General features: G+C 46.3%; 1 protein-coding gene across 1 annotated transcript in view; it reads left to right on the plus strand.

The window, feature by feature from the left end:
- The first annotated feature begins 4,974 nt into the window (after window positions 1-4,974).
- Window positions 4,975-11,803, plus strand: part of LOC106583040 (chemokine-like protein TAFA-4) — a 53,867-nt gene continuing 47,038 nt past the window's right edge. Inside the window, exon 1 of the mRNA XM_014166795.2 lies at window positions 4,975-5,531. The gene's annotated coding sequence lies outside the window, so the exon portion shown is untranslated. The remainder of the gene's footprint in view (window positions 5,532-11,803) is intronic.

The following is an 11,803-nucleotide window of genomic DNA, read 5'->3' on the forward strand; positions in this document are numbered from 1 at the left end:
TGTGCGAAAATCTAAATTAGACATGCTATGAGGTGAAATAGAATTTTAGAAGTGTTGTCTTTATTTTATTAGTATATGAACATTGTTAATTAACTCAGAAAATCAAAATGTCAGTTGTGTGTGTGTGTGAGAGAGAGAAAGAGAGAGAGACCATTGGAAACCCGCGGTGGTCCATTCAGTGAGTATGCGAACCTCCAGTGTGTAATTAGGATCGAAGCATGTGCTGGGTGAGTTATGGTCTTTTGGTGCAGTTATATCCCCAATCGTTATCTATGAGCTTTAGCCATTAGCACTTATGACAGCGACTTTTGGATCTTTTCTTCAGGTGTCCCACATGGTGCTTTCTAAACAGGGCTGCTTGGGTGGCCTTATTTCGTGTTAGAAGTAATGATGTGTGTCTACCCTGGAGGTGTTGAATTACCGCCTCCTCTGTTGCTCTTAATGTGTGCCATATGGGGGGAGAAATGAGCTTGAAATATGCAAGGAGAGGGAGTGCTCATTCAAAGAGAGCCTATGGCTTAATCATGGCGAAGTGTGATGTGCGTAAAGTCATTACGGCACATTTCATCCAGTGATTCAGACTAGATTAGGGAGAATTATTGCACTGCAGTTTTACCAGTTGGGCTTTTGAGGATCGATGTTTCATTGCCAATGCAAGGGAAATACACTATATATACACAAATATGTGCAATCTCCATATTCAACGTGGCACCGTCGTAGGATGCCACCTTTCCAACAGGTCAGTTAGAGCTGCCCCAGTCAACTGGAAGTGCTGTTATTGTGAATTGGAAACCTCTAGGAGCAACAACGGCTCAGCCGCGAAGTGGTAGGCCACACAAGCTAACAGAACGGGACCACCGAGTGCTGAACCGCGTAATGGGTAAAAAAATTGTCTGTCCTCTGTTGCAACACTCACTACAGAGTTCCAAACGGCATCTGGAAGCAATGTCAGCACAAGAACTGCTCGTCTGGAGCTTCATGAAATGGGTTTCCATGACTGAGCTGCCGCTCACAAGCCTAAGATCACAATGCGTAATGCCAAGCGTCGGGTGGAGTGGTGTAAAACTCATCGCCATTGGACTCTGGAGCAGTGGAAACGCTTTCCATGGAGTGATGAATCCAGTGGAGGCTGCTGAGCGGAGAACGGCTCATAATAATGGCTGGAACGGAGCCAATGGAATGGTATCAAACCATGTGTTTGATGTATTTGATGCCAGCTATTACTATGAGCCCGTCCTCTTCAATTAAGGTGCCACCAACCTCCTGTGGATGAATCACGCTTCACCATCTGGCTGTCCGACGGACGGATCTGGGTTTGGCGGATGCCAGGAGAACACTCCCTGACTGAATGCGTAGTGCAAAGTGTAAAGTTTGACGGAGGAGGAATAATGGTCTGGGGCTGTTTTTTATGGTTCGGGCTAGGCCCCTTAGTTCCAGTGAAGGGAAATCTTAATGCTACATCATACAATGACATTCTAGAAGATTCTGTGCTTCCAACTTTGTGGCATCAGTTTGGGGAAGGCCCTTTCCCGTTTCATCATGACAATGCCCCGTACACAAAGCGAGGTCCATACAGAAGTGGTTTGTGGAGATCGGAGTGAAAGAACTTGACTGGCCTGCACAGAGCCCTGACCTCAACCCCATCGAACACATTTGGGATGGATTGGAACGCTGACTGTGAGCAAGGCCTAATTGCCCAACATCAGTGCCTGACCTCACTAATGCTCTTGTGGCTAAATGGAAGCAAGTCCCACAGCAATGTTCCAACATCTAGTGGAAAGCCTTCCCAGAAGAGTGGAGGCTGTTATAGCAGAAAAGTATATTAATTAATGCCCATTATTTTGGAATGAGATGTTCGTCGAGCAGGTGTCCACATACTTTTGGTAATGTAGTGTATATAGGCCTAATGCCACCTAATACCCACAGAGATCATTAAATCAATAAGCATTGCATCCCTTGTTTTGCCATTTAACTAACTTGTCTAGGCCTATCTAGTCTTGTTTGTTAGCTCACTTCTTTATCATACTATGCTCATGTCTTTTCTACCCAGGCCATAGATTTGATTTAGTTTTCATCATCTATCTCCTCTTTCGTCCATTTCCCCTGGTCTTTTTGCACAATATCCATCAAATGTATCTTATAAAAAAACATGTCTCACCACTAAGCAGAGATAAATCAATTACAGTGTGCTCGTCTTACCTCACCACTTCTACAGGCGTCCAACAAAGCAGGAAAACATTCTCTTTCAGGGGATAAATTTGGAAATATTGATTGAGTGGGAAAAAATATTCTTCAAGTTATGACCAGATATTTCCATGTTTTTCTCTCTTAGGCAACGATTCTGGGGGGAAATAGTCCCAGAAGGGATCCTATTAACCTGGGTCTCTGGAACCCGAGACGCCCTTTACTCCACTCTTACCCATTCAGCAGTATTTCTTCCATCAACTCTTTTCATCCCAAATGGGATATATGAAGTTGAAAGATATTATAAATATAAAACATATGTCTTTATGATAACCTTGGCTTCGTCTCTTTTGAAATCACTGCCCTGGCTGAAAATACCTGTTTGTCTACAGTACCATGCACCGAGATGGCATAGGCTTACATTTAATTTCACATTTAACCTCAAAACTTGATGCCCAGCAAAGTGTTTTTTTTTTCTCTCAATTTGGTTCTTTCCAATACAACCTGGCCGTTTGTGGAAGATGAGATAAGTGCTTTTGATGAAATAATATTAACGGAATGGTCAGGAGTTTGAAATGAACCCATTAGTCGTTTTCACTCTTCTGCTAAAAGGCCCCACATCCACATCGCTGAACGCTGGGTTCATATTCCTCAAATCACATTAGCTGGATTTTCACATATTTTTGTCAAAATATCTTGGTGGCTGATCTGATCTGACAACTGAGCCAACGCAGACAACAGCGGGTTTGGAGTCTTCACGAGGGAGCTGTCCATGGTGCTGAAGTCCTATCGTGCGCCTCTGTCTTTGTCCGCGGTCCTACATTGTGTTCATTCATGTAGGCTACCTCTATTGGAAGAAGTAGAGACATCCCTATGAGTCAGTGAGGGAAACCGCAACATTAGCTGACATCAATCAACAATTTGAAGCCTGCAGTGTTTGATGTGTCAGCGCTTCCCATGGTAATGTACATACTACCTCAATTGGGCCGACCAACCAGTGCTCCCGCACATTGGCTAACCGGGCTATCTGCATTGTGTCCAGCCACCCACCATGACCATGGAAAGCGCTGACACATCAAACACTACAGGCTTCAAATTGTTTTTTGATGTCATCTAATGTTGCAGTTTCCCTCACTGACTCAACAGAGGGATGTCTCTACTTCTTCCGCAAACCCCTCTTTTACGCTGCTGCTACTCTCTGTTCATCATATATGCAGTCACTTTAACCATATCTACATGTACATACTACCTCAATAAGCCTGACTAACCGGTGTCTGTATGTAGCCTCGCTACTTTTATAGCCTCGCTACTGTATATAGCCTGCCTTTTTACTGCTGTTTTATTTCTTTACTTACCTATTGTTCACCTAACACCCTTTTTGCGCTATTGGTTAGAGCCTGTAAGTAAGCATTTCACTGTTGTGGGGAGTTTTTCCTAGCCACCGTGTTTCTACACCTGCATTGCTTTCTGTTTGGGGTTTTAGGCTGGGTTTCTGTACAGCACTTTGTGATATCAGCTGATGTAAGAAGGGCTATATAAATACATTTGATTTGATTTGTATTCGGCGCACGTGACAAATACACTTTGATTTGATTCAAAGTAGCACATGCAATATCTTCTTAGGCATATTGAAAATGTATATTTGATGCAGACAGGTAGAATTATAAATGTAGGACTAGTTTTAGTCCAGGTTAGCCGATAACCTCATCAGACCGAGATAATAAGTGACAATGAGACAATGAGTGACCATGCGATTAGGTGATATGTGAAGACAGAGGTAGCCTACACTTTGCTTCAACTGCAACCTTACAGCTCACATTCTAGCCGCCGGCTGCCTTCAGCCCCCCCTCCCCTCCTAAAAAAAGTAAAACGTCCAGCCCCGAGCTTAGCGATGTTGTTTGTGGTAAATATTTTATTAGATAAATGTCTGGACAGGGGAAGTGTAGACTACTCGATGATGGAAAGTAGTCGCCACGAGAGATTGATTGTACTAGCTGAATTGCACCGGCCGGGCCTAGCCACGTGTTTATCTGAGCACACTCAAAATGTATTTTATTTCATGCTCTCTCCATCAAAGCTTCAGTATTGCAACATAGGCTAACTGTAGGCCTATGTTTCATCTATTCGATCAATGTAAAAGCAAGCTGTGTAGACACAGTGAACAGAAAGACAAGGACCCCCATATATGATATGCCCTCGAATCCCTGACGTGGAAAACATCTGCAACATATCAAATCCTGCAGCCGATCCTCCTGCATCTGGGTCGTTAGCGGACATCGATCTGGCCAAAGCCTAATGACTATAAATACAGCGCTAAGCAATCAATCGCAAAGCCTTCATAGAATATTCCAGGGATCAAATAATTGATAGCATAGGCCTAAATCTTGGAGCATATCTGTGAGACGGCGGTGATTCAATTTTGTTGTTTAATCACCTTGGGGGTTGACATTTACACACCTACGCGCGTGGGCACAGACTCAAGTAGGCCTATGCTGTTGATATTAACCACCGTTTGTTATATGATGATCGAAGTGTGGAAGCGAGCCGACCTATTGTGTGATGCTAAGTGTAATCGATTCAATCGGTCAGTTGAGCAGCTGCCAAGACTTTTGGATTGCATTCATCTCGTAATCATCTCTTGCCTCTTGATTTTCTCCTTGGACTTGCCGATGCCGTCATTTCAGCACATCCCTCACTTGGCTACTTGTAAACTATGACATCAGTGAACGTATACTTGAGACATGGTAAATGGGGCGGGCGCAGCGAAAGTGTTCAGAACGGGGAAGACAGCCTCACAATTCTCATGTCAAATCGATATCAGCTCGGGAGGAGCGCGCACGGGGAGCGCAACTATCATTCTACCATCACCATCACTCTCGCATCTCCAGCCGCTAGCGGACCCGTCTTACGGGCATTGGCGGGGGACCATTGCCAATAACACAATTAACTTGTGTGGAACGTTTAGAAAACATGAGTCTGTGTTCTCGTGTTTGGATTTATTCACTTTTGGTGACTTTTTTTATGCCATGAATGAGTAACCTTCCCATGTCTATGTCACTGTCCTCTTTTGGTTCCATCTATTATGGGACGCAGTATAATAACTAGAGGGTGGATCCAGTCGATAAGCAAACTCAGACAGCTCACCCGGCTCCGGTGCGGTGGCACCCCGGCTTTAGCCCACCCCGCTGCCAGAGAGTGGCCGGCTCCGCTAGGTGGACAGGGAGCTCGAAGGATTGCCTTGTAGTCGGAAACCGGATTCAGTGGAGTGAAGAAAAAGCAACACACAGCAAGCGTGCTATCCCTGATTCCTAAACAATTTGATTATGCCATCGGTTTTATAGATTTAGGTAAGATGTTATTTTTCATTCTTAATTCCTTGCATTGATTTGAATAGATTACCTGCTTTCTTGTTTGTTCCGTGACTGTTCCATGGACTCGGACGGTCAATGATAGGCTAATGAAATAGGACCAGGGTCATGAGAAGACTTTGCTTTTAGAAGAGGTAGGCAGGTACTAGGCAGGCTACCGTTTGTCGTGCAGCACAGAGGAGGGGTGGTGATCGGTAAGGGGAAACTTTGATGTTCTGGTTTTCTACAGTATGGCCAATTTGTCCAATGACCACTCTGTGAGAGGACTGTTTTAGAGAAAAATACTGGAATTAAACAAATTATCCTCACACTCTGACCATAAAAGTCACTTTGGATTCCTGTTTACTTTAGATTGCTGAATCGAAACCGTTGCACTGAATTGCAATAGACTGTCTTAAAACCGAGTGAACTTCAGAAAAATCCAAACCACTGTCCTTTGAATGTGTTCGCAGTAAGGGCAGAGATTGAGGTGAGATTGATGCAGTGTTCACTGCAAGGTTAAATAAGCGATCGGTCGGGGATCTGTGCTGCTTAGTACCTATTGAGTGGTCCGCAAGACTGATCCGCTGATAAGGCTCTTTTTCACCGGACTACGCATGGATCCTGATCAGGTGGGAATAGAGAGGGAGCAGAGACACGAGCGGGCAGGGAGCACGCACGCACACACACACACACACACACACACACACACACACACACACACACACACACACACACACACACACACACACACACACACACACACACACACACACACACACACACACACACTAAGACGTAAATGACTTGGTGCATGTTAATAGGAGCAGTAATGAGAGCCAACCCCTATTATGTTGTAATTGTTAGTCATCCCACCATCCTCCTCCCCACCACCTCCTCGCCACTCTTCTCTCTCTTCTGCTCTGCAATTTGTACAGTATAGAGAGTGTAATTATTTCCCCATTGTTTCTCTGTGCGGTAGTGGCACTCTGCAGAGACCGTGTCATTAGTGCAGAGCAGAGGGGGAGATGGAGAGGGCCCCAGTGAGAGGAAAGGTTTGGGGACTTAATTCTCATTGACAGTGGATGGCCTGTCTCCCTCCCTGCCTGCAGCACTCTCTTAATGTGCAGTACTCTCTTAATCTCTTAGTGATCTCAAGGAGATTACTCTAGCAAACCTGGCCTCTTCTTTCACTGAACCATCATCAACACACACACACACACACGCTCGCCGCACACACGCACACGCTCGCCGCACGCACACGCTCGCCACACACACACACACACACACACACACACACACACACACACACACACACACACACACACACACACACACACACACACACACACACACACACACACACACACACACACACACACACACACACACACCTTGTGTATGGGCATAATTTTACGATGAGGATTCTTACCAGAATATCTCTATTCTGCTTACAGTGTGGCTTCCCCACTGTCTCTTTCAGCCTCTGCGGTCCAATTCCATCTTTCAAACCCCCTCCCCAAACCCCCTCCCACATCCAGACTCATCACTGCCCTCTCAGGACACCCACCAGAGAGGGATAAGGCCTATTCTGTGAGGCCCCTACATGGCATGACACCCCCATCCTTTCCCTACAGGGGATTTATCTGGCTGAGTGATTGTGAATAAGGAGGAGTGTATTGTGTGCATTTCTGATGAGTACAAGGCTGAGCGGGCAGGGAGGGAGACAGGCCATCCACTCCTGGGTGATCCACTAGATAAATAACGCAGGCATCATGGGTAGCAGTGTGACAGATCTGAGATCAGCTCTACACTGGCATTAGCAGATTCACTGTGAGCCCCTGTTATTGATGCAGTGCAATCCAGAGAGGAGGAGAGGAGGAGAGGAGAGATCCTCCAAGCAGGAAGGCAGAAAGAGAGAGTGAGAGAGGGAGGCCTCTCATTTGTAAGTGAGATTGGTCCTGATGGCCATTCATCCTTTCCTCTTCTGGCCGAACCGTACCATACTGTACTGGATAGACTGCAGAGAGAGATCAGAGTCAAGCACAGCCTAATGCAGATCAGGAGCTGCACAAAACCTTCCATCAGAGCCAGGCTGAGATGGAGGGTGCAGCCAGAGAGCAGTGTCACCTCTGGAGGAAGGTAGGGCAGGGCAGGGCAGATTAACATTAGAGGAAGTCTTTGTGCCTGTGCCATGAGCAGCAGGAGGCGGAGGACACAACCCCTGCCACGAAGAGGAGCCATGGTAAGGGTAAAGGTCAAAGGGCACAGCATTCAGAAGAAGCCTGGTTAACTGTGCAACAGGGCGACCGTGTCGTGTCCAACAGTGTGATGTGTGAATTAGAAATCCCTTTAGCCCTTTTGCTTTGGTGAATCAAAGGGAGCCTCTTTAAAGAGAGTGATTAGTTAAGGAATCCCATTGAAGAAAGATTGAATCCCCTGTGTTCTCTCCTCTCTCTCTCTGCTACTCTCTCCCCTTATCTTCCCCCTCTCTCTCTCTGCTACTCTCTCCCCATGTCTCACTCTCACTCGCTCGCTCTCTCTCTCTCTCTCTCTCTCTCTCTCTCTCTCTCTCTCTCTCTTCCATTATCTGCCTCCCCCTCTCTCTTTCTGTATTCCTCTCTCTGGTACTCTCTCTTCCCTCATCTCCATCCCCATCTCTCTTTCTGTATTTCTCTCTCTCTCACTTTCCCTCGCCCTCTTGCTCTCTGCTATTCTCTCTCCTCTTATCCCCCCCTCTCTCGCTGAGTGTGTGAAGTCTCTGTGCCCCAGGAGGCTGCAGTAATACAGTTAGGGAGATGAAAATGTGTGGTGTGCAACAGCCTAGAAAAGAAGTGTGTGAATGAGGAAGGTGAGCCCTGGAGGACAGAGGCAGAACAGAGGGAGGAGAGAGATATTGCACTGTGGTCCGTTGAGCTGGTTCTCCTTCGTTTCTTCTGCGTGTGTTCCACTGCTTCCCAGGGTTCTGTGATGTCCACCCTCACACTACATAATGGAGTCGCAGGTGCTGTTGTCTCCGGCAGGGCTGTTTGGCTCAGGCCAATCTAACATGGCTGGCTTAGATTTAGAAAGAGAAAGCACGAAGGTAGGTGTTTGTTTGTGCAGGTAATGTAATTCTGCAAGTGTGAGTTTTGAGGTTGAAAGAAAATAACAACTTCTTAAATGTATTCAGTCCAGATGTAGGCTGACCACAGAATCAACCCACTTCCCTCAACAACAAAAAAATCCCCAAATCTCACATTTGTACAGACTTTCGTTTCTTATCAGCAAAGTCTATGAAAGTGTTTCTCTGTAATCTCACATATCCCTCAGAAAAGAGCACCATTTTAATCGTATGATACTTTTTTGGACTCAAAGTAAAAAAAAAACTAATTTTCATCGTGCAATAATACCATGAATTGTGATGGTGACAGATCCCCTGTAAGCAACGGTAATGATTGTAATTGAACAGTCACAGCTTCTACCCATGGTGCAGTATATATCACCCAGGATGCAATCTGCCGCTGTGGCAGCTGGCAGATGTGCGGGTACGCGTGAGCGACATTGTGTGTGTGGGTGATTATTAAAGGCTCCCAGTGTAGACTTACCACGGGGCCACTGATGAGGGCTAACTCCACTGCTAGAGCCCAAACCAGTCAGCCACAACAGCACCCAGAGCAGTACTACAGGCTGTTGGGGGGATTTAGACCTGTGGGACTAAAGACTGAAAGGGAAAGATGGAAGATGATTTGTTCTTCCTCTGTTGGTGAGTATGTGTGCCTGTAAGAGAATGTGATGAGTGTTGTCTATTGTGTGTGCATTAGTGAGGGAGGTTCGTACTGTGTGTGTGTGTGTGTGTGCGTGTGTCTCGCTCTCTCTCTGAGTATTGTGGCAGTGTGTTTGAAGTGATGGCTTTGTAATGAGAGCTCCAGGCTGCCACTGGTCAGGAGATTGTCTCAGAGGAGGACTGATGTCACTCACAGGATCAGTGGACAACGTCCTGCTCGGGGGATGTTAGAGGATGAGACGTCATTTAATGTGTTTGTGTTTGTGTGTTGTGTTTTTGTCTCGGGATGTGTGCGCGTGTGTGTGTGTGTTAGCGTTCACATTGTGCATGTGTATGAGTGTGTGGGTTAGAGGCCTCTCGTCTCGAGGGGAACAGAGCAATATGGTGTCAGACCCACAGACAAATTAATTCACTTATTGACACCACTGACACGTCTCAGTGACTTTGTAAAATGAACATTGATCAGTCTCTCTCTCTTTCGCTCTCCAACCCCCCTCTCTCTTTCTCTCCCCCCCATACCTTTCTCCCCCCAACTCTCCACCCCTCTCTCCAGCCTCTGTCTCTCCCTGGCCCGCCCATTTGCATGCGTGGCACATTTAGTCATTAATATAATTACGTGCTAGCCGGTACCAGCCTGGTCATTAGCAGCAGAGGGGCCTGAAATAATCAGGATGTTGGCCGTGTGTGTGAGGGCTTAGGGCCGAGGACTCAGCCCCCTCTCCTCTCTCCATGAGACAAGGCCCATTGATTGGTCTGGTCCATAGGCATACAGCACATAGCCAGCTGGGTGGAGGAGTCAATGAGCCCAGTGCATTCCTCACCGCTAAAGACCCAGGATTAGCTCAACTTCAGAGGGGCTGTGGCGCCGCGCATAGAAAATCAAACCTAGCTCTACATCAAGGTTGTTTATTTTCCATTAATCATAATTTGGACACAAAGCACAATGAATTGCTTTGGTTCTCGGGCTATTTGCCTGTCAGGGCTTCTTTTGGCTTTGTTTGCTCTGAAGTTGCTCGATATGCCGCGGAAGACTGACTCTCAATCTCTCTCTCTCTCCGAGGTGTTGGAACAGCGATCAGTGATTCAGTGACTAATTGTTGAACATTCTCTCTATATCTTTCATCACACCTTCTGTAACTACCCCTGCTCGCTGTATAGTGTAGTTCACCGCCTCTCTCAGAACCTCTAGTCCTTTTGATCCTTCACTTCCTTGGGGTGAACACAAATAGAAGAGATGAGATGAAAGATGGACAAAAAAGAGAGAGAAAAGAGATAGATAAATATATAGAAAAGGAGAGAGAGAGAAGGAAAGTCCAAGACAGAGAGAGGAGAGGGAGAACAAATAGAGAGAGAGAGACAAAGAAGGAAGGAATACAGGTAAGGAAGAAAGGGTGGGAGGGAGAGGAGGAAGGATGTAAAGAAGGAAAGAAAGAATGGAGGAGGGAAAGAAGCAAGGAAGTGTCTCGGTGAAAACAGACAGAGTAGTCAGTAAGCAGCACAGTGAGGACATACATACTGTTCTTTCACTACAGTGTTGACTCACGGTGCTTACCAGAATGTACAATCACTGCCCTTGGCATGAAATGAAAGAGTTGCAAATCAAATGTTATTTGTCACATGCTTCGTGAACAACAGGCGTTGACTAACAGCGAAATGCTTACTACAGTAGCAAAGACAGACACAGGTTTCAGATGTTTATACAGTCTCCCAGCTGTCTACAGTATAGTGGATGCATCTAAAGTAGCAACATACTGTAAGGATGCGAGTTAGGTGTCTGGACCCACTGTTTGTCTCCCATCCATATCTGTATCCTAAGGGACGCTGACTTTTAATGGTCTTTTATTGCTTTATTAGAGAGTGCTGGATTTATGGCGTGGGCCGTGACTCTGTCTGTCGGAGCGCTGTAGGAGCTGCTCTGATCTATGTCAGGCCACACTAGCTGTCTGGGTTTAAAATGACACCCTCGTAAAGCACACAGTAGTGGTGCTGGGTATGTCTGGGCTGAGCTGGGGCTGGGGCTGCAGGCAGGTTGGCTCCGTAAACGAATGTTTATTAGCCTGTTAGTGTCTGTTGTTCCATAAAGCATGGAGTAGGAGGAATCCATCTCTCCCATCCTCAACTGGAGAAGACCCTCCCTTATGCCCAGCTAGCTGCTTTCTGATGAGGATTGTTGGCCTCTGAAATGGACTGTCATGCCCAACCAGGGAAAGATACATGAAGGATGTTGTACACACACTCTCTCTATGCATGTGCAGTGTGTGGGTGTGTGTGTGTGTGTTTGTGTGTGCGTGTGTGTGTGTGTGTGTGTGTTTGTGTGTGCGTGTGTGTGTGTGTGTGTTTGTTTGTGTGTGCGTGTCTGTTGGCAGAGTGTCCAGACTCCCTGGAGCTGCCGGTAACCTGCTTGGACACATGAAATACGCTAAGGGACTCTGGTCACGTCTGCTTTTCATCCTTAGTGCAGAAAAAGGAGGAGGATGAAAAAAAGAGAAAACCCTAAGAATAAAAA

This window comes from Salmo salar, chromosome ssa22 (genome assembly GCF_905237065.1).
Source record: "Salmo salar chromosome ssa22, Ssal_v3.1, whole genome shotgun sequence".
NCBI lineage: Eukaryota > Metazoa > Chordata > Actinopteri > Salmoniformes > Salmonidae > Salmo > Salmo salar.